At 44.1% G+C, this 27455-nt stretch overlaps 1 protein-coding gene across 7 annotated transcripts in view; it reads left to right on the top strand.

Moving 5' to 3' along the window:
• LOC111874789 (zinc finger protein 608) overlaps positions 1 to 27455 on the top strand; it is a 187969-nt gene that overhangs the window by 62847 nt on the left and 97667 nt on the right. For 4 of the 7 annotated variants that reach the window (XM_033755596.1, XM_023870583.2, XM_023870582.2 and 1 more), the window contains one exon: positions 15165 to 15283. The exons of 2 other annotated variants lie outside the window; for them this stretch is intronic. The gene's annotated coding sequence lies outside the window, so the exon portion shown is untranslated. Of the gene's footprint in view, positions 1 to 15164; positions 15284 to 19946; positions 20084 to 27455 lie in introns of those variants that run through there. One more of the 7 variants, XM_033755597.1, reaches the window with a different exon arrangement.

Consider the following 27455-nt stretch of genomic DNA (forward strand, 5'->3'; position numbering starts at 1 on the left):
GCGTGACGTCACCGCGGAGGGGAGTGGCGGGGCGGGAACTCGCCTATTACCGTAAGAACGCGAGCGTTACGTTACCGCCGCGTACCGCTGGGGAGGTGGGGGTCAACATGTCACAATATGTACAAACTTTGCAGCCAGAGTGTGACTGTACTGAAGATAACACGCAGTCTCGAGTAGATGATAATAGGCCTGAATGCTCCTTCCCCCATGATAACTGAATTTATGATAGATGGTTGTATTTCCTGTATGCTTACTTACGTCAAGTGTTAGTGAAACATGCAGCTTTAAGAATATAAGCCCCCAATCGGATAGATAGTTTCGACGGGATTATGACGCATATTACAACGACAGACCGTAGTCATCCTAGAGTGATGCTCTGTGAAGTTAATTCAGTCCAGGCTTCGAAGCTGGGATCTTGGGTTGAAATCAGAAGAGCTGTAATTAAATGAGTTTTCCTTAAGCAGTTATTCATTTGGTCAGAGAACTGTTTTAATGTTTCGAAAAGCCAGTTCAGTTCACTTGACTTCATACTCTACTGAAGATTAATCGCAATGATACATTCCTAATCTGTTTCAAGCCGTCCTAGCCTAGATGTAACATTGCAACCAGCATTCAGTTCTCAGTACATATGCTGAGTTAAGGTCGGGGTCTATTGACATTTCCCGTGGCTTCCGTGTCTGTAAGGAACTTGGAACTGAACGCTTTGAGACTTTATTCTTGGCCATGCGATGGGCCAATACCACGTTCAAGAAGCACGACCGGCTACCGCTCTTTTGCTATAAATTATGAATCGAAACATGCCAGAGGACCTAATTCGTTATAAGGCACTTCATTTTTATTTAACCTGACGAAATTATTGTTTTCTTCAGTATCGGATCAATAAACGAGTGCTGACACGATTGAGGGTAATTGTAACCGGCCGATAATTGGCACCGTGTTTCCTGCTCGATCCATATCGCTACTGGAAAGTACTGTCCATAGAACAGAAATCGGGTTAGTCGTTTCAGAGTGAACTCACAGCTGTGTCGGTTTCCGCACATTCTGCCACGAGTATGCACAGGATGGAGAAGGCAAAGGAGAAAAGGTGGCGGACGGAAATATGAGTAAAGTAAATAGGTGTGCAGAAAGGACGACACAAGCGATAGAAGATGATACATGTTGACAAAAAGGAGGTGGGGAAGAAGAGGAACGGATATTGTGATAACGTAGTAAACCTACGGAGAAGGAATAGAAGAAAGACATGAAGAAAACACGAAGGTAAAGACATGTAAGGGGAAATAAAGGAAGTGACAGAGGAGAAGTGGAAAAATTGGTTGTAGTAGGAGAAGCTACTCTTCCAGCGTTTGTTTAGATGCGAGAAATCGCGGAAAACGTCAGGATATCCACCCGTGGCCCTAAAACCGGACCCAGAACCGTATGTACTCGAAGAGGTGCCAAGGAAAGAGAGTGCACTCTTCTGGGATATGTTGCCATTAAGTCAGGTAGAAGTTTTGGGTCTTTAGCTTGCGGTTTGTGTGGTCAGAGAACTACCAGACTACACGGAATCATATCCTAGAAGATAGTCACCGCCTTGAAAACTTCAAATCTCGCATGTGCCAACCGGCCTTTATATCCCGAAGTTCGCTGGATATCGGTGTACAGTGATAAATGTGAACGTTCAACAGTTCGAAAAAGTACACAGTCGCTCCTGAACTTCATGCGGGTTTCAGTTATTCAGGGGTTTATTGGTTTAATATTTGGTCGTTGAAAATTAACCGAGATCCTTATAATTCTCCCTTTCCCACCCCCATCACCGTAAAACAAGTTGACAAATTTCAGCAGTTCGTACACCGTTTTAATTAAATTTGTACGTACATTTTTTGGTAGCGTTTAAATAACACTTGTTACACTTCAGTGGGACGCAGATACTGAAACTGCTGGAATTACAAAAGTACCTGTTATAGAAAGTGCGCTCACACATTTATAAAGTTTGCCTTTGTTGGATTGTGATAAAGTGAAAGCAGGTCTCTTAATTTCACCGCGATTTTAACACGTCGAGCGTCTAATATTTCTTTATCGACAATAAATTTAATCGAGTGGAAGCAGCTTGGGGCGACGTCGACATTCGATTATCGGATCCGTGCATTTGCCTCACCTTCGCCATAGATTTCAGTTAATGCTGCCTAGAGTTTCTGTTGCTCCTTCATTTTCCATTAGTTTAGAAAGGGCGCGTTGCCTTACTGTTGGATGCAAGGTTTCCTTCCACACCATATAACGGGAACTTACGAGTTCTTCGTACAGTGTAAACAGATTAACGAATCATATCCTTGGGTTGCATGCGTGAAGCTCCTGAACGGATCTCGACGAAATTTGGTGTTGTCGAGATGCGCCAAAAAGTTGTCCGGTGAATTACATTTTTGTTCTTAGAGGCTCAGTATAATGCGGCTTTTTACGAAGTCAAATTATGACACCGTATAGTTTTTAGATGATTGTCGCAGTTCTGGAGGAACATAGGCCTTCATTTTCAGGATAGAACTGAATTTATTTAGTCAGGGCACAGTGAAAATGGTACGGCAAGCCGTTGGATTTCAGATCACGTTCCCACACATGAGCAAAGCTTTATATTGTCGGTTACCATGGTGCAGTTCTTTGATGCCCATTAACGAATCTCATAGTTTCATATCGCCGTTCAAAGTCACCTCACATCACAGTTATTTTACGAAATCGTGTCATTTCGTTCTTTCGCCGATTGGAGATCGAATTACGGACGATGAGACGGAAGGATGCTTATTCTGAAGTGTTATCTAGGCATAGTGATCAACGCGGTGTAACTCTAATGATCTACGTCTGATTTGAGACTTCCAGATCGAATCTCGACCAAGTTAGCGAGTATACTGACAAGTCAGGGATTCTTCATCTCTCCCAGCGAATGCTGGGATAGTACCTTCAAATGGTTCTCGGTTATTTCTAGAAACCCATTCCTACGCAGAATTTATGCTCACTTCCAACCTCGTTCAACGCTGCCGCCCTCTGTTGTTGATCCCATTCATTTTCACAAAATCATGCGAAACTATCCGTTGACTAACGTCTGGTTGCCCATGTTCCATTGTTTACTATATTTGTAGTTTGTTTCCCCATCTTGTTTACCTGCTTACATCTAACTCCATGCGTTCCCCGCCAAATTAATTAAGAAAAGTAAGTAAAGGTATCCCTGTAACAGGCCTTGGAGGCCCATAGGGTTGTGAGATGTTGAGGCTCCCACATTTTCTCTAGACAGTCGGCTCATAGATGGCAGTGAGGTTGTCAGCCTAACGCGCCGGCTGCCCTTTACCCCCAGGAAGATTCCTGATACTCATTTCTATTAGAGGCTGAGTCGACCTCAGGACCATAGTGCGGCTGGAAGGAGTAAGTACATTGAAAAAATCCACCTCATCTGGATTCGATCCCACGACCTTCCGGCTTGTAGCATAGTGCCTCAACCAACTACATTACCGCGTGCCCCCCCCCTCGCCAAATGTAATTAGAATGATAAAGTTAAGGAGTGTGAGGTGGGCATGACACGTAGCACGCATGGGAGGGAAGACGAATGCATGCAGGGTTTTGGTATTCACAGATGTGATGCATGCATGTAACATGTAGCCAGCTGCCGCAAATATCAAGTCACTACTGAATGATGCAGTGGCGTACAGGTTTACAAAGCCGCGACTGCTCCTGATCTGAATAATGGACAAATGCACGTCACGCCGCTGACACACATTAAAGCTAGGTAAGTCGCTTGCCGAAATGTCGAACTGTTGAGTTAAAGGAAGACATCAGAATGTTTACAAATTTCTTTCACCTTACTTGCTATATTGACATGTTCTGTGATGTGACGTAAAAGGCTAGCTTATTTAGGAGGCATGTCTTACGGACATTTTATGTACGAGGCATTGCTTTGAGGGTAACGTGTTTATGAGACATTTCTTTGAGGCTAGCTTGTTCAGGGACATTTCTTTGAAGACAGTTTTATGAGACATTTCTTTGAGACTGGCTTGTTGAGGGACATTTCTTTGAAGACACTAAGGACACACTTTTTAAAGGCTAGTTTAGGAGACAGTTCTTCGGAGATATTTCCTTTGAATATCGACATGGTGAACATTGTGAACTCAGGATTGGAAAATCAATTTCATCGTTCCGGATCTGGTCGTGTGCAAGTTAAGCAAATTGCAACCCAAGGAAGGAAGTTGAGCAGAATGTTTGACAGATTGCAGAAAACGCATTCCACCATAATCAGATTACAAAGATCAGCATAATAGAACTCAAGTCAGGATTTTTCAGTTTGTCAGATCACAATTCTTGGAAGCATGACGGTTTCCTTTATATGATACCACCATCCACACATAACAGAAATGAATACCAAGAATCTTGGGGGTAAAGAGCGGCCGGCGCATAAGGCTGACAACCTCACAGCGCTCACAGCCATCTCCGAGCCGATTGTCTAGAAAATGTGGGAGCCTCGACGTCTCACGAACCCTGTGGACCTCCACGGCCTGTTACAGGCCTCACCGCCATCTGTGAGCCGACTGTTTACAGAAAATGTGGGAGCCTCGGTGTCTCACAACCCTGTGGGCCTCCACAGCCTGTTACAAGGATAACTTTACCTTTTTCTTTTAACTTGACTCATAAGTAATTTCCATTCCCCAGGATTACAGAACAGTGCATGACAAGGCAGTAGACGTGGTTACTGAATAACGTAATTCTGCCGTGTATAGATATTTAATTATGTGATACATAGTGTCTGCAGCTTGTGTCCATTTACTTATGTGCTTTAATGCATACTGGAGAAGCAGAATTACCACATTACATGCATTCTTTATGGCGGCTACTCTAACGTTTTTCTGCAGATACGTACAATGGACAACAAATATGCAACGTCATTTTAAACAAATGAAACAAAGAACATTGCTGTAAATGTGACGGAGCAAATGGATTTACTCACAGCAAGAATTGATGCTGTATCAACCTCATGAACTCATTATTGTTTAAAGTGCCAGGCACTCCATTTGCACTGTACAATGTGTTAATGTGTTGGGAGGTTATGGTCTTTATTTCTCATGTGTAGTCCATCCTGTTCATGGCTTTAGAAGTTACCGTGTGGCCTGAAGGGACACCAGACGTAGGGAGTGTACTATCTGTTAATGTAGCGATTTTCAGTAAGTTTGAAGTTTTTCTTTGTGATATGAATCCAGATGCTCGTTCTCATCTGCACACTGGTGCTATGAAGATGTCCGCGGAGGACATGCCACATAGATGAGCGTCAGTGAATTCACGTTACAGTTAATTATAGCGATACATCTTCACAACGAGAGGACAGTGAGAAGGCTCAAGAGACTCAAGCCGTTTGAATTAGTGTAGTGTAGTGTAAGTGCCCGTTAGTGAAAATACTGAGATGACGAGTCAAGCCTCTTCAACTAGTGCGACAGCTGCGCTCAAGACATCAGATTCTGGGCCAACCGGTGGGCGTAGTCTTAGACGCTTAGTTATAGCAGTAGTAGTTTAAGTCAGAAGAGAAATGTTCGTTAGTCTTGGGCTAGTTCTTAGAACGTAAAAAAACAATTATGTATTGTAGAAGTTAGAATGATGTATTGGATGTACGTAGGTAAGTCAGTAAGTAAGTTACAAATGGATATAGAACTTAAACAAATAAGAGTACTGATTTGAAAAAATGCTTTTATTTCTCAACACAATCCCCCTGTACATTGGGGCACTTGTCCCATCGTTTCGCAAGCCCCTGAAAACCAGCAGCACAAAATTCTTTGGGCTGCTGTCGGAACCGGGCGTGTTCACACGGCATGGCCTACCTCATAATGCACGACAGGTTAGGTTTTCACAAAGTCTGTCCACGATGGGTTCCGCGCATGCTGACCCCACAGCACAAAGTGCAAAGAATGGGTATGGCATCACATCATCTTAATCGCTACCACGATGAAGGACACGATATGCTAGCCCGAATTGTCATAGGTGAGTCTTGCTCCAAGCGACTGCCATTTATTCGACCCTCTTAAAACATCATCAACAGTATTTAAAAAAAACGGCTGATCATAACATAAAAAAAAAAACATCAGGAAATTGTCATAGCCTGCACTCCCCCGATAGTGATCAATTCGACGCGTTACAAACTCTGTCATATTGATATAAGTACTTGAAGGCTGCAAATTATTGGTCAGAACGCTTTGTGCGTATTGTACAGTAGACAGTTCTGTAGTTCTTCCACGTGGCGCAACTGCACATCTCACGATAGCAAGAACTGTGACGTCACGGGATGGAGTGTGACTGTAGACGGGGTTTGGATTGGTGACTCGATTTATTGACCACTTATACTACACTTTACAGTTAAACAGTTAACTATTACGAACCCACTAGTGTTGAGTGGACCCCAGAGTTGGTCTGGACGACGTGGAGAAAATTCTTGACCCTACCGGGACTCGAACTCGACCTCTTGGTCGTCCAGCCCGTAGCCAGTCGCTATATCGACGTTCTCGTTACGTGTGTGCAGGAGTTAAAATGAGGTCAACGAAATATGTGACCTCAGGATTTTCAATTCACGGATTTGCGGATTGGGGTTAGCCGCCCTGATCAGGTTCGCTCCCTGAATATAATTGGGGCGTGGGCCTGACCATGGCACTGTACCCACTGACACAGGAGCGGCACGCACGTGATAAATCACTTGTTTTGTTTATGTTCCTTTAAGTCCCGACATGTTTGTCAGAGGCGATGAAGGCTTGTTTGTTATTAAAGTCTATGAACTACTGAGCGTATCCTTGTATATGCGAGGGCAATTAACGCTTGTTATTATGTTGTGCGTGATCCTTATGTCTGGTGGATGATGAAGGATTGTATGCTATTTAAAGCGTAGAAACTGTTAAGCTTATCCATACACAGAAACGACTGACGCCCGCTGTTCTGTCTTGTATGTTCATTGAGTTAACAGTGTCCGTAGTATTTACGAAAAAGAACAGGGGATGACAGCAGTAAATGACCGGAGAATATTCTTGAGTCTGTATTGCATCCACATTTGACGGAAAAGTTCGTCTGGAGAGCAGCGCTACTTAATGGACGTGTATGTTACAGTATCACGCGTATAGATACAGGTGTCCAGACGGGCTCTGGGGCCCACCCAGCCTCCTGTCCAATGGGTACCGGGGCTCTTTCCCGGGGGTAAAGCGACAGGGGCGTGAAGCTGACCACTCACCTCCGACTAGTGCCGGTCTGGACGACTGAGGGATCGGAGTTTGAGTCCCTGTAGGGTCAAGGATATTTTCTACACATCGTTCAGACCGGCTCAGGGGTCCACCTAGCCTCCTATCCAGTGGGAACTGGGGGGGGGGAGGAGCGGCCGGGACTTGAAGCTGGCCACCCACCTCAAACTAGTGCCGACGTCAAGAAAAGTGTATCTGTACATCCACTCCCCCATACGCCTTCATGGCGTAGTGCTTAATTAGATAAGCACGGGGACAGTTTTACTTTTTACTCCAATTGTATAACCATATTATATCTCCGAAATTATCGAACGAAAGTCAAATTTAGTACGGGATTCTGCTCGAATTTAATTTTGATTCATATTCTGATAGATAACTACCACCTGCTGAGTGCCATGTTGCCTATGTAAACAGTATGTATGTACACGCATTCCAGCTACACAGCCGCTCATAGTTCCATGTGCAGTGCAGTGTGCCGACATTTCCGCCACTATCAGGCTGTGGTACGGTTTGCGAAACTGCTACCATTGTCAGACGTTGGCCATTGCTAGCAAGGACATTTGAACCTATACGCGTTGTTAAAATTGTTGTAAAACAGTTACAGTATTGAATGCTAAACTGTTGTGTGTTACATTTGCTTTCAGTTATGCGCAGTGCACAGTAATCGTAACGGTGTAATATATTAATAATCTTCAATTCTTCCTAGGATACAGACCATCCGCCTGTTTCCGACTTCAACAGAATATGTCCTCCCATCCATCTGTGGGTCCGCTACTTCGGTGCCCTATGGGTTTACAATTTTGTGATACCTTTGGGAGTCTCATTCTTTAAACATGTTCTTACCAGTTTTATTTTTTCCCCTTTATATCCTCTCGATATTATTTAGTATTTTTAATTTTGAACGTTCGTGTGTACTTCGTTTGTGATCTAGGAGGGCGTATCCAGCTGCTGGACATAGGAACAACCTCATTTCAGTTGACTCTGTATTTTCCGTTTGTCTGATCTCTTTGTTGTCACTTTTCAGTTGCATAAGTCAGCATAGGCACTGCCACGCTACCTCGTAAAATTTTAGTTTTGTACTTTGTAAGATTTTTGGTCTGGGTGTTCTTATCATTCCACACATTCTCTGAAATTCATCTGTCTGCCCATCTGTGGCTCTGCACCCTTGTGGACCTTGGCCGCTTTTTCAGTTTGTTAATCTATACACAGCCGGTTGGACTCCTTAGACGGTGGATCAGCCCGTCTCATGGCCAATACCTACACAGAATAAACTCACGCAGACATTTATGCCTCGAGTGGGATTCGAACCAGCTTTCGGGCGGGTGAAGACTGTTTATGTCTTTTTTTTTTTTTAAATTCGCTTAGTGGGGGTTGGAGTCCAACTGGGTCCACTCGGCACGGCGGCTACTCATTGGCCTATTGTAGCCTGCCCCGGGTGATTATGATGATGGAAAATTTGGTGGAATGAAGATTGGCAGGGGAAACCGAAATACTCGGAGGAAATCCGCCCCAGCGCCATTTTGTTCACCACAAATTCCACTTGACCAGACCCGGGTTCGAAACCGGGCCGCCGCGATGGGAAGCCAGCGACTAACCGCCTCAGCAATGGCGCGGCCCCTCTTTATGTCTTAGATTGCACGGCCACTGTGAGTTTAATGTTCATTACTTCTTTCAGGCAGGTGATGCACGAAAGCCCAAATAATTAAAATTTGTTAACTGTTCCATTGTCTATCACTGTTTTGTGTCTTGTGCATGGTTTCCCGTGAAATGCCACAGTTTTTGTTTTCGTGGTTGAAATTCTCATGTTACAGCCATTTGCTAAGTTTTCAAGTCTATTTACTGTTCTTTGAAGGTCGTCCTCTGATTTACTGAAATTAGCGTGTTCGTCTGTAAATAGGATTGTATTTAAAACTGTATTAACCAGTTAATGTTATGACGGAATTTTTAGCCGCAGGCATAGGTTTAAACTTTTCTTGCAGTCAATGGCCATTGTGTGATAGTGGTAGCAGTTTCGCAGATAATAAATACAACATAGCCTGATGATGATAACAGAAATGTCGAAGCATGTCCCTGTGAAAAAAAGAGAACATTTTACATGAAATTTCAGATGGAATACTGCGCTATGTACATACTGTGTTTCTTGTATAATCTCTACTGCACATGTTGACATTGAACTGCTTCGATTTTCTTAGGAAACCTGTCCGTGCAGAAAATTGTACGTAAAAAAGTCACACGCGCACGCACACACACTCGTTTAGTTGGATTTAAACCCGAAATGTTTTCCGATAGGGCGAATATTTGCCAATACAAAATCCGACCCTGTGCAGTGTGCCGTCTGTGTGATTAGCTGCTGAACCCCAGATCCGTGTCTGCAGTTACTGAACAAGGACAACGAGGTACCGGCATGCAGAGCTGTGAAGAGCGCATCTGGACAACATAGCCTTGTGTTCCAAATTGCGTTATGTTTTTGCTCAACTCGGCTGGTATCTTTATCAGTTTGAATATTGATTTATGTTCAGAGGGCCTGCAACTAGCAAAGTGTATGGAAAATGGCGCATCAGTGGCCACAATATGAACCGCATCTTTGGCGGGGATAGATTGTAACATGGTTGAAAGATGAGATCCGTGACTTTATCTGGGCTAACTGAAGATGCATCGCTGATGAAAGAGCATGTGACTAACACGGAAAGAAGCGATGCAGGAATGGTTAAGGACCCAGCAGAATTCATTTTTAGCCTAATTTCCTAAAGCAGGCTTTCGCAACTTCCTTTCTGTCTGGTTGGCTCTGTGCCCCTCCCCCTTTCCGCTGCTAAAAACGGGATCTCCTCTTCGGCGAGAGGAGGATTTGGCATTTGAGTGTAGGCGCTCTTACTGAGCAGAACAGCGAACCTCCTCCTCCCCCTCCCCCCTGCTTCCCCTTCTTGTGCTCAGACATACTGAATAATGTGTGGTTTGAACATCTGCCTAATAAATCGGGTTGGGCCGAAGAGAGAACACTGACTGTAATACCAAAAATACAAAAAAGACCATTGCTAGGCAACGGGTAAATACGTTACAGCCATTGCTAGGCAACGGCCTTTATATTATTGTGTATGTATAGGGAAGGCCCACTCTAAAGGAAAGTAGGCGATTAGTTCTTCCCAGGACTTCTTGTATTCTAATGAAAGCAGGAAACTTATGAATCGTCGAATCAGATGCAATGGATATCAGGGTGAATACATAAAAAGGAAGAGATGTCTTTCCTTTATTAAAATCTGTAGTGCAGTTGCCAGCCGCGTTTGACTACACTTCGTACGTACATTGTGCAAATGTGAAAATAATACTAACTGGAGTTTGCTTACGGTTGTGTTTCACATCGTCTTGGAAGAACTGATTAAAAGGTATTCTTGCTCACATTTGACACTAATTGCCTCCCACAAGCTGACAGACTCATGTTTTCAGCATATGTAGACCTGTGTAATAGTACTGTAATAAGAAAATTAATGAAGTCAAATTTAGCTTGATTTGTGTTTGCAGCAGACCAGTAGGAACAAAAGCGTTATTCGTCCCGACACTTCGTGTGTAAAAACCCTCAGTACTGAACTTAATCAAAATCTGTTAGTTCAGAGAGTTCACATGCGGGAAAATCCCCCAATTATACAGTTATTTTCTTCATTTTATACTGAGAGCATAAAAGTGGAGTTAAGGGTACCAAAATTACCTACCTGGCTCAAAGTGGCTGCTAACATAATTGCGATATTTCTTCGTCGCCACACTTTGCATCTTACGGGGCCCCGGTCTGTGCTTGACGTAGGATTCATGAGGGGACCGTTCGCTCCAGAGCTGCCTGCAGACTTCGAGAGATCAGGTTGGCTTTCTGGGATAGGAGTGCGAGGAAGAAGTGGGCAAACTGGGAGGATGGAAGATTGAGGCTAAGACGTATTTAAGAGAGCCGCCGAACGAGAGAGCTCAGCCGTCTTCTGTAGCGTGGAAATCTCTTTCGTATAATACGAACACTTTTTTTTTTGGTTACATGAACCGCGTTAAAAATCTTTAAAGAAGGAACGAAGTTGCTGATGGCTCCACGAGCAGCTGCACTCCTTATTTAAAGATCTGCTGATGGAGGAAGCGTTCGTTGAAGTTTCGCTTTCCAAAGAGAGTGGAATACGTGGGAATATCAGGTCAGCACATTGTAACATTTGAGAACACTGAGGTTGAGGTGGAAGTTCACTTCCGTTAACAAGCTCTGTTAGTTGAATTTGAGATTTTCACGGCGTTGATTATGAACAGTGCCGTGTTCTAGGATAGATCTTGTGTGAACCGACGTTTCAGAGGAACGTGCTCGTCCGAAAGGCTGATTGACTATACCGGTTACGCCACAAGATAGGACTCCTCAGCAACTTGTCAGCAGTGGCATCTAGTACCTTTGTAGGCAGGTACCGACCTCCATGTCGCTCCGAAATCTCAATGCCACCACAGCCCAGAGGAACGTCAATGTGGACACTCACCGCAATCAGAACCTCAGAATTTTGTTCAGCCCTGGTCGTGGAACACACGCGAAGATTACTGGAGGCTTTCATTGTTGACAACATTAGACGAAGTTCCTCCCACCTGACTGTATAAGTGCATATTCATTTAAAGTGCAATTGAACTTGCTGTTAACCGCTACTTTATTTCTTACGAAATAATGAACCGAAAGCGTACATTACCCAGACTTTAATTTTTTTCCATGTAACCTTTTTCTGCTGTTATTGCATATGCATAAATATGTGGCGGGAATCGCTGCCTTTTGTTGGGATCAGTGGTAAAGACAGGTTCGTTCACCTGGAGTAAACTTATATTATTTTCATTGTTTCGTATGTATTTACGGCATTATATAACGAGGAACTTAGTGTTTATCTAATGTGAGGGTAATTTAGGAAGCATGGCGTGTAGCTGGGATACAAGAAACATATGCATAATTTTTTTTGGGGGTGGGGCGCAAGTCGCTGGGAAAACATTCACTGGGAAGATGGGAAATGAGATGGAAAGGTTGCGGACTGTAGGGAGCGGGGTTGCGAGAGGGTAAAGAATAGGCGGAAATGTCACATGATCGTGTCCTGTGGTTTTTGTGTTAGCGATGTTGAATATTGGGGGGTCTTCAGAATTACTGGGTTTTTGGACTTTGTGCAACGTCCGGTATTATAGAAACCACTTTTATAGAAAAAAGTAAAAAAAAAAAAAGAACACCCAGTAATTCTGAGTATTATGCACCATCGTGAGAACCCTTTAGAATCTGTTTGAGGTCTTCTCGTAGAAATCTTGTTTATTATAATTTCGTATAATGACGCGAACACCACGGCATCCAAAGATAGACGAATATTGGGAAGTTTAAAGTGGTCACTGATTTGGAAAGACGCATAGAAATATATCTATATCTGTTCGGTTGTTTGTCGGTACGGTAATCAGCTGCTGAGATAATGAAGCCTTGCAGGTTCAGTGAAGCTGACTGCAGCAGCAGTATAAAAAGAATAATAGGCCTATATAATTTCTCAGTCAGAATCAAGGAGGCGGTATGCTTAAATGCTTAATAGCGACGAATTCACAGGTGCGTGGAGAAGCGGTCATAGTCTGTTTAAGAACCTGTCTCATTCGCATGGAAGTATTTAAAAAATTATGTACAGATCTCAATGTGGAATTCCGTCCCAGGATTCGAACCGAAGCCCTTCCTCATAACGCATTCCTAGTATGGCAACTCGCTTGATGCTTTAATGATGCATATTTTTGATTTGATGAGTCATGCGGATGAGAGTGAAATTTCTGTAGGGAAAGACGGTCAGCCATATTCGAAAATACAGATGTTACCGTCGTTTTGCAAAATCTTGGTACTGGCTTTCTTATATCTGTTGTATTGAAGGTGCGAAGGAAACAAAAACGAAAGTGGTTTTTGAAAAATTATGTTGGTTCATGTAAAGGAGCGGTTATGTTCAATACGAAATAAAATTAATCCACCCGAAATATTTTATACTGCCGAGCCCCCAGAATGCCGAATTTAATCGAAATCCGATAAGTCATTTTGGTGAGAAATCACTCGGATAGATTGTTATACACGTGCAAACAAGTGCGCTTGAACTATTATAGTCCTACAGCATAGCAGTTCTGTGTGCGCACACTTTTAACGAGTACTACATTTACTTATTCATGGAGCTGAGCCCTTTTGGAGGAGCCGCCAATTCTGCAGCTACTCAATTTTTCAGCATTTTATGGAACCCGAAGGTTCATTACCGCGTTCGAGCCCTCCGCTGGTCCCTATCCTGAGCCAGATGAATCCAGTCAATACCATCCCATCCTGTTTTTCTAAGATCCACTCTAATATTGTCCACCCGCCTACGCCTTGGTCTCCCCAGTGGTCTCTTTCCTTCTGGCTTTCCCACCAATATCCTGTACGCATTCCCCGTCTCCCCCTTTCGTGCTACATGCCCTGCCCACCTCATCCTCCTTGACTTGATCATTCTAATTATACTTGGAGATGAGTACAAGTAATGAAGCTCCTCATTATGCAGTTTTCTTCAACCTCCTGTCACTTCATCTCTCTTTTGACCAAATATTCTCCTCAACACCCTGTTCTCAAATACTGTCAGTGTATGTTCCTCCCTTAATGTCCGAGACCGAGTTTCACACCCATACAGAACCACAGGCAAAATTATAGTTTTGTATATTCTAATTTTTATGTTTTTGGACAGCAGACGAGAAGACAAAAGGTTCTGGACTGAATGGTAGCAACCATTACCTGAGTTCATTCTCCTCTTTACTTGCTTCAATTAAAGTTTGTATGTTCTTCTTTATGGTATCTACATTATCACCCAGTAGATTCACATCATCGGCATAGGCCAACAGCTGATGTGTTCCGTTTAATTTCAGTCCCACCTGGTTTCCCTGGACCTTCCTAATGGCATATTGTAAAGCAAAACTGAAAAGGAGTGGCGATAAAGCATCTCCTTGTTTTAGACCATTCTGGACAGGAAATTTACCAGACAGATGTTTACCTACACGACGAGTACTCCATGCAATATGGAAATGTTGAAAAGAAGGAAGAACTATTTGCATTGCTAGCGGGAAGGTATAGCCCACAAGTGGAAACTTATCTGTTTTGTTTGGACAAATTGGTATAATGGGTATTGGTTTGGCATGATTCATTACCGTACATACCGCCTCCAGGTTCTTAGGAGTAGGGCAAATGTAATTTCACAGGCATTTCCTTGATTATATTTAATTTCACTCGATAACGCACACTTCTCTCGAGTTGACTTTCAATATTTGCTGTGCTACGCCGTAAGCATGGCAGAGTTTGCCCCGAAAGAGGCTTTATACTTCTAGGATTTCCTGGGTGTGTTGGTGTGAACTGAATTCCACTAGCTCGGAATGCGGTCAACTGGCGGGACTTTGTGAAGGTAATGGACCTTCGGGTTCCAGTGAAGCAGGGATGACCGACTGGCTTCATGCAGCTGAGCCCTTCTTTAGAAGCTGCCAATTGTGCAGCTATTTAGGAACTCCCCAACATTTTGTGGAATCCGAAGGTTCGTTGCCGTGTTCACAAGAGCCCTCCACTGGCCCCCTCCTGAGCCAGATCAATCCATGCCATACCACCCCATCCTGTGTCTGCAAGATCCACTTTAATATTGACTCACCTATGTCTTGGTCCTCCCAGTGGTCTCGTTCCATCTGGATTTCCCACCAATATCCTATATGCATTCCTCTTCTCCCCCATTCTTGCCACATGCCCTGCCCATCTAATCCTTGGCTTGACGGCGGTGGTTGTGGTGGTGATGTCGACTTAGCGGGTTCAGGGAAGAAATGTCAGTCGTTGAATGAGTTCCTTCACATCCATTTTTGAAGACTTAAGGAGCTTTATGACTTTACGCCGTTTGACAAACACTTAGGCATGTTTGTGATTTTTCAGGTTTTAATTTTCCGTCATATGCATTGCAGGTAAAATGACTAATGGTCCAAGGAGGTAACTCGGCGCATTGCCAGTAAGACTTCAAATTAGAGGGTGCTTGGATCAAATACCGGGGTCTGCTCTTCGTATATATCGTCAGCCTCTCCAGGTAAACGGTAACTGTAACTTCACTTTGTTTTACAGCTAGAATGTTACGTTCCAAAGCGAACAAGTACTTGGTCTGCTGTTGGGGACGGGTTTGTGGTCAAGTAATTCTATCTGTATGCCGCACCCTCATGTCCAGTGGGGATTAAAGCGGCCAGACTGTGAAGCTGAATGAATACCTCCATATTTTGAAGACAGAAGTTCATTGAACTGTAGTTCCACTTCCTCTGCCTGAAATAGCTCATTTGATAAGCTCCTAGGCTGTGGGCTGGTCGACTGAGGAGTTGGGAGTTGCTTTTCTCCACTCTACAGTGTCCATTTCAGGTCTGGGGTCCACCCAGTTCCATGTACAGGGAGTATTGGGAGCTTCACCCCCGCGTGGGTAAAGTGACCGACACGTGACGCTTACTACTCACTCCCCATCTGTTGCCGAGGTTAAGAATGTATGGAGCCATATCACCAGTCCCTCGTACGTCATCATTATGTGGTGCCTAGGCACGGGACCCACTTTACGTCTTCACGTATGTGGTGGTTTATTATTGTGGGAACAATATGAGGAAATAATTTCGGCATGATATCAATAACCGTTTTGAGCGAACTCTCACTCCGGTATTTACGATATACACAGCAGCTACTGCTTTACCTGCACTGATAAAAATCTGTATTCTTCAGACTCATGCTGGGCATACTCGGAATTATGAACAAATTGTGGCTGGTATCATACTACTTTTTCTTTTTAAATTATACTTATGGCGCGTTGCGCATGATTGATAAACAAAAATGGAAAGTGATGACTTACAGCTGTGTGTGTTAGTGCACTTTTGCAGAACGGACATTACACGCCGTATCCATTTTATGACCGTGTTGGGTTCTGTGTTGTCCACTAGCAGAACTGGCAGTTAACGAAAACGAAATTCATCATCATCGCTGGAATCGTGATTGCACATAGAGAATTCCGCGAGAGCGGCGACACTGCCATCTGTAAAGCTCGGAGCAATACAGTCTTGAAATATTCGGTTTTGGTGGAGATACAAATTTTGGAGTAGTCCGTAATGTACGTGTACTGCATGTTTACAACTGACAGGAGGCAGTCTGGTGGTGTCAGTGGCGGCTCGACTGTGCAGGAGAACCAAGCGGCCTCCTGGGGCGGCACGACTTTAAACCCAACTCCCGGCTTTATGTTAAATGAAAATTATTTTCTGGGTACCTATGGTCGTGTCGGAGCTTTGTCAGTATTATAAAACTTTGCTCAACAGTGAAAGTAGAGCTGTTTTAAGATAATTGTGACGAAGTTTGAGAACTGATTTTTTTTTTAGCCGGGGTGGGGGGAGGTTGTCCTGTGGGGCGGAGTTGCCCGTGTAACGGGCAACAGTTCGGTATTATTCGTTTCTTAATACCCTGAATGAGAACACCTGAGTTTAGGGCACGACAGAATCAGTGAGCAATGGCTTGTTGTATTTATGTTCTTTGTTATATCTACCTGTAACCCAGGGGTTCTTCGAAATAACTTCACCCGGCTTCGAAGAGCGAAACTCTTTTCTACATAATATTTAAAAATCCAAGTCTTATCTCACAGGAAAGTTCGTAAACAATTCTGACACCAGTGTAACGTGTTTTGCCACTGAAGACGCCGTTCGGATTGTTAATTAGTTTATTTAACAACCTACAAGTCTTGGCTACAATTAGTTATAACATTGTTACGGGTTTACACACTTTACAAACCCTACGCACTAATCTGTTCACACTGTCCTCAGTAATCTTCACGTATTCACAGCACAATACGGGAGCTATACCAGTGTCACTGTATTACACACTCCCAATAGCTTCTCAGGCTATCACTTCTAATCACACGTCCGGTATTCTTCTTTTCGCGTTCACGATTCGCTAGGCACAGAGTCAAAGTCACATTGCGACTGACGGTCAGTCAGTCTGTCTGTCTTGGTGTCGAGCCCCGATTTTTTCTATATATGAAAGTTACTGTCCTGTTCATTTGGGGCGCCCTCTCTGACGAGAGGTCGGATCTGTCATTTGTCAATCATAGTCTGTGTTAGTAAGTCCATTGTCAGTATTTACATATATTTACAATTTAATCTTAATTCCTATTTCTATGTACAATATATACAAGGCCTCTGTCAATCCAGGATAGTGTTCGCTGCTCCTTATTTAGCCCCGTTACGGACAACACAGGAAACAGTTACGTAATAGGCACCACTGTTGCGTAACGTCGTGTTTACCGACTGCCTAGGAACAGTCGTTGCATGGACTCCCCGCCGTGTTTAAAAGGCGTTGCTGGGCAGCGCTGCCGGGAGTTGTTTACGGCTACGTAGCAACTGCGGCGTCCCGTGTTACGTCACCGAGGGGAAAGGGGTGTCTACTGAGCGTTGCACACTGATGGACGGAGTGAGGGTATGTGACGTCACTTGCGAGATCACAGAGTTCACGCCATGCCATCCATGTCACAGTATTAACGAGTGTAAAGTTAAAAACATCGGTTCAGCAGCCAGTTTAGTCTTTACTAACGTCAGTATATTGCGCACTCCACGTGTTAACTACATTCTGTTTTACATCTGGTTTTATCCATAGGCGGTGCTTGTTCGACGATAAATATCCGAAATGTGTTGTATTTGACAGTTGAGATTCGAATGTTCATCAAAGAATATGTTATTGTATGAGGTAGTAATAGTTTGTATGGTTGTGAAACATAGTTCTGTCATAGACCGACGGTGTTTGACGCAAGAGATAGGAATCAAGCCAATCCAATCAAGGATCAAAAGAATTTAGTTAATTGACAAGCCGAGGAGGATGAAACACGATACACGTGGGGCGCATGGAAGATACGATAGATGTATACAGAAGTTTGGGCGATAGACTTGAAGACGAAGTGCTAGATGTGAGTGGGTGATGCTATTAAAATGGAACTTATCGAATGAGGGTATGAGGATATGGCGTGGATTCAAGTGGCTCAGGACAAGGGATATGGCGGGCTGTTGAGAGCACGGCAACCAACGTTTGGATACTATGTAAAAAAGGTAAAGTCCCTGTGCTTAACTAATTAAGCACTACGTCATGAAGACGTATGGGGGAGTGGATGAATAGATCCACATTTTCTTGACCTCGAGACTAGCTGGAGGTGAATGGTCAGCTTCACGCCTCGACAGCTTAACCCCCAGGGAAACAGCTCCTTGTTCCCATTGAATAGGAGGTGGGTGAACCCCAGAGCCGGATTGCACGACGTGGAGAAGAGAACATTCTTGACTACCGGGACTCGAACTTCGATCCCTCTGTCGTCCCACCCTTAGCCAGTCGCTATACCGACTACGCTATCCCTGTCTTGACCAGCTGAGCGAGCATTAGCTTCTTACAGAGGAGTCTGATTTGGTTTAGTAAGGAACTAGGAATGCTGTAGGCCGGTAGGCTTTTACCTAGGATAACAGAAAAGCAATGCGACTTGTAGACCTCCATACACAAGTTCCATCGGGTATGTTGTACGCTTAATTACAGTGTTTGTTTTACGTGAGTATAGCTGCTTTATCTAGGCTTTTGTGTACCTTGTCATTTCTGTGTTTTGTGATTGTATCTGCGAACTTTATGTCATGTTTTATTTCCTGTTGACATTAGGTGAGCGAATTTCAGTATTGCTCTAAATGCATTTTAACTTTTTGGCGGGCCGCGCCACAGCTCAAGCGGTTACTCGCTGGCTTCCCGGGTTCGATCCCCGATCTGGTCAAGTGGGATTTGTGGTGGACAAGGTGGCGCTGGGGCAGGTTTTCTCCTAGTACTTCGGTTTTCCCTGCCAATCTTCATTCCACCAATTGCTCCACAATCACCTTCACCTATCTGGGGCTGGTACAGTAGGCCAGAAGTGGCCGCAGCACAAGGGACTTAGTCCCACCCCACTAGCATTAATAAAAAAAACTCCTTTGGGGCAGTCACCTCCATTTGTGCCGAGGTTAGGAATTCATGGAGAGTATTAATGGGTTGTTTTATGACACGTTCAGTGTCGCATGTTACTCGTATATACTCATAAATTGCCCCAGAAATGACTGAGAAACATTTTATATAGAGATTGTTCGGAAATGCTTAGGTAACGAACTAGAGGCATTCTCGACATCAGTAGGACAGGGCAACTTCAGTTCGGGAAGCACCGTGCCAGGGACACTTTAGAAGGAAAGAAGAAAAGTTGAGACTTGACGAAGACGTGAATGGCTACATTTTCTTTTTATCGTTACCACCGTCACTATGCAACAGCGAAACACACAGACATGTTTACATTGGTAGTGAGTTTGCCAATAGCATGTGACATTTGGCTTTCATTTGCAGTGAACTGTACTTAACAGTCAAGTGCTGAACTTTTAGTGTCAGAGTGGCTTTAAGTGTATACTGAAAGTGGGCAGAATATGCAGAAATGCATGAAGCTTGTGGTAATGGTGCACCAGTTACAGATGTGACCTCATCATAGGCTTCCGGACCTGCATTCATAATTCATTTGCTCTTATCGAATGCCAACCAGCAGCACATATCTACCCTGTCACCGTGTTCTAATTCACGAATTTGTTTCTTGTGACGCTCCAACGCAACAATAAGACAAGTTACTGACAAGGATTGACCCTTTCAGTGGACTCGAAGTTATGATAGACTGATCATGTGATCTGGATGGGTACAAAGAACGCATACTTAAGTTTGGCGGAGAAACCGTTTGGAAAGCGGCCATTGGGAACAATGGGTGGCAGACGGAGTTTTCTTCTTACAGGAGGTTGCTTGCAACATGGAAATGGTTGGAACTGGCTCAGGATTGTGTCCATTGGTGAGTTATTGTAACGGTGCTGAATCTCTGGGCTCTGCTGCCAGAATGTTGCTTTTCGATGTTGAATTTCCAGCCTCGCGGAACTTTATTTTTTAACTGTCCTTGTAAAAAAAATGGATAGGCGTATGAGGGCATTACACTGTCTGCATGTGCCCCCACACCGTTTTAACAATTGTACCACTTGAACGATTTTACCAAAACTTGGTAAATAGCTATGCGGTCAGAGGCGAGCTCAAAGTTTACAATTTTCAGCATCATGGCGGACGTACTAGCTTCTGAGGTGGGCGTGACACTAGCCTCCAGTTTAGGGTTCTCGAGTGATTTATGGTAATAGATTTTCGGGAAATATGTAACTTTGAGAAACACGTTCTTGTAAAATAATGTAAAGGCCAGAATTGTAACTGCTAAGTAAGCAGGCAGGCAATAAACTGACTGATGACCAGACGACCAAAGCAACTCCAGAGAGTCTTACTTGAGAATCCGATTGTCGCTCATATGATCAGGTAGTACCAGCCTTTTATGGAGTATCTTTATCGCAGTTAGAAGAACACCTCTTCGTATTGTGCCGAGATCCAGTTAAATCCAGCCCGCAATGTCACGCCCCATTTCTTTAATGACATTTTTAATGTTTTCGTGAAAACTAGCCAATTTTTCATGTTTCACACGTACTTTGCGTGCATTTTCGTGGTGTGATTGTCCCAGCTATAACACGAAAGGTACAAATTCTCTATGTAGCTCCTGATTATATACTTTGCCCCGCCCGCGTACTATTTCACCACTCTTGGGTCCAAGTGTCGTCTTCGGGGCCCTGTTCACGCTTTACATGTGACTGTTCTCTGATTGCTGAAAGAGAGGAGAGCTGTGAAAGCCAGGCATGATATTTGTTATGTTTTTATTTAAATATACAGACTAAAGACACCGAACGTTAATTACCCGTACAGTTTAAAACAGATAAAGTTAAGGCGAGAATACATGTATACTGAATGATAATTAATCTTAATTAAATTGCTGACGTGATTTAGAAGCTTGCACGGAGGCGCATACGAACACACCACATTTTGGATTCAGCTTGTGTCTCTGCTGATTAGTGTTGATTGCAGAGTACAGAGAGAATTGGTGTACAGAGGAGAGAACGTGAACATCGCGCAGCCGTAGTGATGTGGAACCAGCTGAACAGCAACGGAGTTCATAATACAGGGTTTCGAGAGACCGAGAACTGTGTTGGATTTGAGGGTCTTCTGTGTGTAATATCTTTTATTTCGGAGAGAGCCCGGCGTTTCGGAGCAACGTATAATCTTTGCCTTCATGGCCGAAGATTAAGTCGAGTGTGAAACCAGAAGCAGGCGCAGAAAATCCGGCCTAATAAGAGCTAATCCAAACCTGAAAGAAGGCGATGTGTGGGAACCTCAACATCTGACAACCCTATGGGCCTCCACGGCCTGTTCCAGGGATACTTCTTACTACTTACCCATCTAGGGCCGCGCCATAGCTCAAGCGGTTAGTCGCTGAGTTCCCATTGCGGCGGCCCGGGTTCGATCCCGGGTCTGGTAAAGTGGGATTTGTGGTGGACAAAGTGGCGCTGGGGCAGGTTTTCTCGAGTACTTCGGTTTCCCCTGCCAATCTTCATTCCACCAATTGCTTCACAATCACCCACACCTATCATCTGGGGCTGGTACAATAGGCCATAAGTGGCCGCTGTACAAGGGACTTAGTCCCACCCCACTAGCAATAACAAAAATATTACTTACCCATCTACGTGTAGTGACGCTTCTTGTCCATGCATTTACTGCCAAAATATATACATGTTGTGGCATGTAGAGACCCGTTGCTAGGCAGTGGCCCCGAAACAAACAACGAAACAACGCAATCTGCTAGGCAGCAGATTCTTGACAAGAAACAATTGCACTGCACAAGAGGAACGGCTTTTTCTACGCGGTTCGTGCCGAGATGTTATAAGCAGGACAGTTAGAGCAGTGAGTCAGTTGTGGGATATTTGAAGCCGGCAAGGACGTTACGAGAGGAAATTAATAGGATTTGTTACCAGGACACTACTAGTGGAGACAGGAGAATTTATGTGTTCTGCAGTTAAGATCGGTCACACGGAGCGCTACGCTATGTTCGCTACGTACGCTGTGTACACTCTGCGACGCAGCTAACATAGGGAACACATTGTACGTAGCGTACGGAAGTCTGTGTGGCCAGTCACACTGGCAATAAAGAGAGATATTTTTCTGTTCGTATAGCGAAGATAGCGTACGTAGCGCTCTGTGTGGCCGAACCTTTACAGTGATCTTTTTTAGTGTGTAACTCAGCGGGACTGTCGTAGTTACGAGTTATGTGTATAAATCTCAAGAAATCGAATCACCAATGCAAACCCCGTCTGTAATCACACATACACGTAACTATATATTTATATAGATTTATGTGTGTGTTTCATATCTTCCCAGTACACGTGTTACGTGTACATACCTCGCTTATCTTATTTTTCTTGGCTTTATCGTCCTAATATTTGACGAAGAGTACAAATTGTGGAAACTGTTCTGTTTTTTCTTCCCCTTGTTACTTTTCCTGTGTTAGGCCCAAATATTTTTTCAATACTTACTGTAAAAGACGTTCAGTCTGTGTTTTCCATTGTTTACCAAAATTTCTTTAAATTGTATATAGCTACAGCAGTAACTGCAGCGAACTGTGATCAGTGAGGTTGGAATAACCTGGAGACGCGGTCCACTTGTGTTTCTGAACCCCTTTCCCGCTCTCTCTTTAAAAGTTTTTAAATATGGTTACTGTAGAAGTCATTCATCTTCTTGCGCCGACCCCACCAGCTGCAAGCCTGCGACTGTAATAAGAGAGCAGCATACTCGTTAGCAACGAACTCCAGGACTCTGATATCTTACTCGACTATGTTAAGGTGAAGTTGTCCGTGTGCTTAACTAATTAAGCACTATGCCATGAAGGAATGTAGGGGAGTGGATGTATAGATCCAAATTTTCTTGACCTCGGCACTAGCTGGAGGTGAGGGGTCAGCTTCACGCTCCGGCCGCTTTACCCCCGGGAGAAGAGCTTGCAGTTCCCGTAGGATCGGATGTTGGGTGGACCCCAGAACCGGTCTGGATGACGTGGAGAAGAGAAAATTCTTGACCCTACCGGAACTCGAACCTCGACCCATCGGTCGTCCAGCCTGTATCCATTCGCTATACGGGCTACACTATCTCGGCTCTTATATGATTATGCCGTGGCGTAATTATTCTCGCCTATACTTTTGTTTTTAAAGTCATCTAGCGGGTTATCTCATTCGGCAGACTTATCTACGTGGTTTTTCTCTGCACATCCAGGAAAATGTCAAGGATGTTACCGTACATTTTTCTTGTCAGAAGCTCTTCCTACGTCTTTTCTTTTTACCTTAGCACTACAGCCCCAGTGGGCCTAGGCCTATCTCCATGAACTTCTCCGTTCACTTCGGTTTTTCTAGATCTTGCACATTTGGTAGGACTCCTTGGGCGGGCGATCAGCTCGTCGCAAAGCCTCTGCCTGTACACAAACACAGAAAAACGCACACACACAAATTAACATCCATGCCCTGAGTGGGATTCGAACCCACGATCCCGGTTTCCAAGCGAGCAAAGACAGTATATGCCTCGTTTCTGTTTAGTGAACATAATTACCCTGCCAGTCATATTAGCCATTTCTATACTCGATATCTCACTTAAAATCACAGGCTCTCATGCACCAGAATTGTTTAGTGTTTGAGAACACGAGTGGGCGAATGGTCTCTCTCCATAAAGTAACTTTGTAGCTTTGAAACAATAGAATTTATATGTAGTTATGTATATATGCCTATACCTAGTAACAGGAGAAGGGTCTTAAAATAAAAATGAGCGTGGAGAGGGTCAAAAAGGAGAAGGGACGACTGAGTACAGTGACTCGTACCTTTTGGGCTTTTGAATTCGATTCCTGGCAGAGGCAGGAAATAACATTGGTTTTCCTTCCTGCTGCATGCTGGTATCAGCTACAGAAACAGCCAAATCACGTCCAGACCGATTTGTCTGTAGTTGGGATTATGTATACAGTGTTTCGAAGGCTGGTTCTTTTTCCGTCCTCAGGTAAAGAGAATAGAAGGCGGAGGAAGTGCCAGACTGAATGTTTTAAGAATATTCTCCCAGTAACGGAGTAGCTGAGTTTAATAGCCGTTGCGTTCATGGGCCAGGCGCCAGAAAAGAAATAAGTACACATTTTGCAGAGTTGTATCATATGTCGTATGCACTTTGATGGAAAGATTCTCACGCTTTCAGGTATTTCAAATATTCCTTTTGTTAGGTCATGTTTCTCTGTCCCTGACGTAGTATCAGCGCCGAAACGTTTTTCAATCCATAATTTTAGAGAGTTTCATACAAGGTGTAGTAGTTGCAGGTTTTTTTGATGGGCGGATTCTATCAGCAGTACTTTACACGAAGATCAGAGCCAGCTGTAACCCCTGTGTTCCCCTTTTCTGAACGGGTCGAAAATATTTGTATTAAAACTCGTAGAACCACTTAAGAAAGTATGAATTTTATAATAAACTCTTTTAATACAACCAAAAATTATCAAGAAATGTCACGATTTGTTATTGAACATTATGTAAATGGGCGTCCTTTCAAACATGTTTTATGTGTGAAGCAGTCAATTGTTTTCCAGTTATTTCGTTTGAAATATAAAACAATGTCAGCACATTTCTGTACAAGGATATAATACTTTTCCGGCCTTGTGTTTGTAGGAGTAATTGCACAGTATTGCAGAGTCCAACATTCCCTTTTTCCTTGTCTTCCAGGAGTGATTTAATTATGTAATATGTACTCTTAATGAAAGGCTCCTTGATGATACTTCCCGCTTGCACGAGTTGACGCTGTCAACTTCTGTCATTGCTTCATGTCGACAATGAGTACAGTCTGTGCAAGTGCTGGGGTACGATGCAAGTAGAAATATCAGTCCCGTGTTTGATGTACTGTTTACTCCAGTAGAGCCTTGTTATGTATAACAAGTTGTTTGTTACTTTTGTTCTCTTAAACCCGTTACGATGGATCGGTGAACAAAACGGGATCCTTGAACCGCACATTAGAAAACTGTGAAGGAAACGCGATTGTAGTTATAACTGCCGAAGTATTCAGTGATATTGAAGTGTGAAGGCCAACTTAGTGAACCACGTGAATTTCTGTGAGCGTGTTAAAAAAAAGCCCGGAAACACGATAAGATATCTTTTATTGTGATTTTCGCATACGAGTCAAAATGAATTCCACTCTCAAAAAGATAATATTCCTAAGTGATAGAGCATGACTGTAGACGGGGTTTGGATTGGCACTCGGAATCATTGGACTCTTAAACAGCTCGTGACTACAGTTTACATATTACTGTCACACACAGACTAATGTTCGGTCTTCACTCCGCTGCTTGGTAGCGGCTACCAACAGCGGATGATCCCCTTCCTCTGAGTTCCCGAGCTGTTCCCTGCCTCACCTGACAGCTTCTCGAATGACTGCCTGTAGACTCTCAACTCTGGTAATCAAAGTCAAAGTCACATTGCGACTTACTGCCAGTCAGTCAATCTGTAAGTCTTTGTGTCGAGCACCATCTGGGGATCATGACCATATATTTATTACTGTTTGACAGTTACGGTCTTGTTTTTGTGGGGCGTCATCTCTGACCATAGGACGGATCTGCCTTTTGTATATGCCGCTGGCCCCTGCCAGCGCAGTCTTTCTCGCGACCATATTTTACTGTCTCAGATTTGAGACTTCCCTTTTCGTCGCCTCCTACGACTCGCAGGATCACGATGGAGGTATTCGACCTCGCCTACACACGGGTTGTGACTGGTAATCAAGTCAAAGTCAAAGTCACATTGCGACTGACGGTCAGTCAGTCAGTAAGTCTTGGGCTCATGACCAGATATTAATTTTACCGTTTGACAGTTACGGTTTTATTTTCGTGGGGCGCCCTCTCTGACGAGAGGACGGGTCTGTCTTGTGCATATGCTGCTGGCCATTGCCAGAGCGATCTTTCTCGGGTCGGAGTCCCTTGGGACTCGCGACCATATTTTACTGTCTCAGATTTGAGACTTCCCTTTTCGTCGCCTCCTACGACTCGCAGGGTTGCGGTGGAGGTATTCGACCCCGCCTCCACACGGGGGAAAATCGTGACTGGTAATGGCAGCTTGTCCTCGTTATATAGCCTCAGCACGGACCGCACAGAAAATACCGCTTCTAGCAGTTCTTCATTGTTGCGTGCGTGTCTTTTGCTACCATCACGTGACGGCTGCTGAACCATGGCCCAGCAACGGGCTTGTTTACACAGCCGTTTCTTAGCAACGGTTCTGTACCGTCTTCACAATTCTGGCTTTCAGCAGGCATGCCACAATATAAAACCATCCTACATCAAGCGCCATATCAATAACATAAGGTATATCACATCAGACCATTAGGATTCTTCCGAAACAGGCGCAAGGATATCAGAAATTGAAGAAAGCAATGCGCACTGGGACTAGAGGTGAAAATATGAAATCGTTGTAAGCCTGTTATGTTGTTTCATGCCTAATAGTAAAGTTCGAAGCTGCTGAAGTGATTCGCGAGACACTAACGGAAGCTGCGGCCAAATTAATGGCGAACCTGATGGTTGCAGACAGAGTGACCAAAGCGAGTGATATCTTTATTCTGTCAGCACTGTTCTAAATGAAACTACAGATGTGGCCGAAGACCTAAAGCCACACAGCTGTGTAAACAGGCGACAGTACAACAGCCATTGCTAGGGAATATAGACACGTTTCCCCGGCATCCAGAAAGTACCCAATAATTGAAGAGATGTTTTCTGTGCGGTCCGCGCATTAGCTATGTAACGACGACAAATAGTTCAGTTGTTGCGTCGCCCGTGTGGAGGCGGTGTCGAATACCTTCACCGTGACCCTGCGAGTCGTAGGAGGCTACGAAAAGGTGAGACTAAAATTTGAGACAGTAAAATATGGTCGCGAGTCCCAAGGGATTCGGACCCGAGAAAGACTGCGCTGGCAAGGTCCAGCGGCATTTACAAAAGGCAGACCCGTCCTATCGTCAGAGGGCGCCCCACAAAAAACAAGACCGTAACAATCAAACAGTAATAAATATGTAGTCATGAGTCCCAGATGGAGCTCGACACCTTGACTTACTGACCGACCGACCGACCGACCGTCAGTCGCAATGTGACTTTGACTTCTTGTTGCATCAGTTGAGAGTTGCAGTTGTTAGGATTGAAGAGCTGGTAGCTGAGGCCGGGGACAGTTCGAGAACCCAGAGGAAGGCTAAAGTCCACCGTTGGAAGGCGCTACCAAGCAACGGCTAGTGAAGACTGAGAGGACTATGTTGTAGTTACAGTG

The sequence above is a fragment of the Cryptotermes secundus genome, unplaced genomic scaffold (assembly GCF_002891405.2).
Source record: "Cryptotermes secundus unplaced genomic scaffold, Csec_1.0 scaffold1035, whole genome shotgun sequence".
NCBI lineage: Eukaryota > Metazoa > Arthropoda > Insecta > Blattodea > Kalotermitidae > Cryptotermes > Cryptotermes secundus.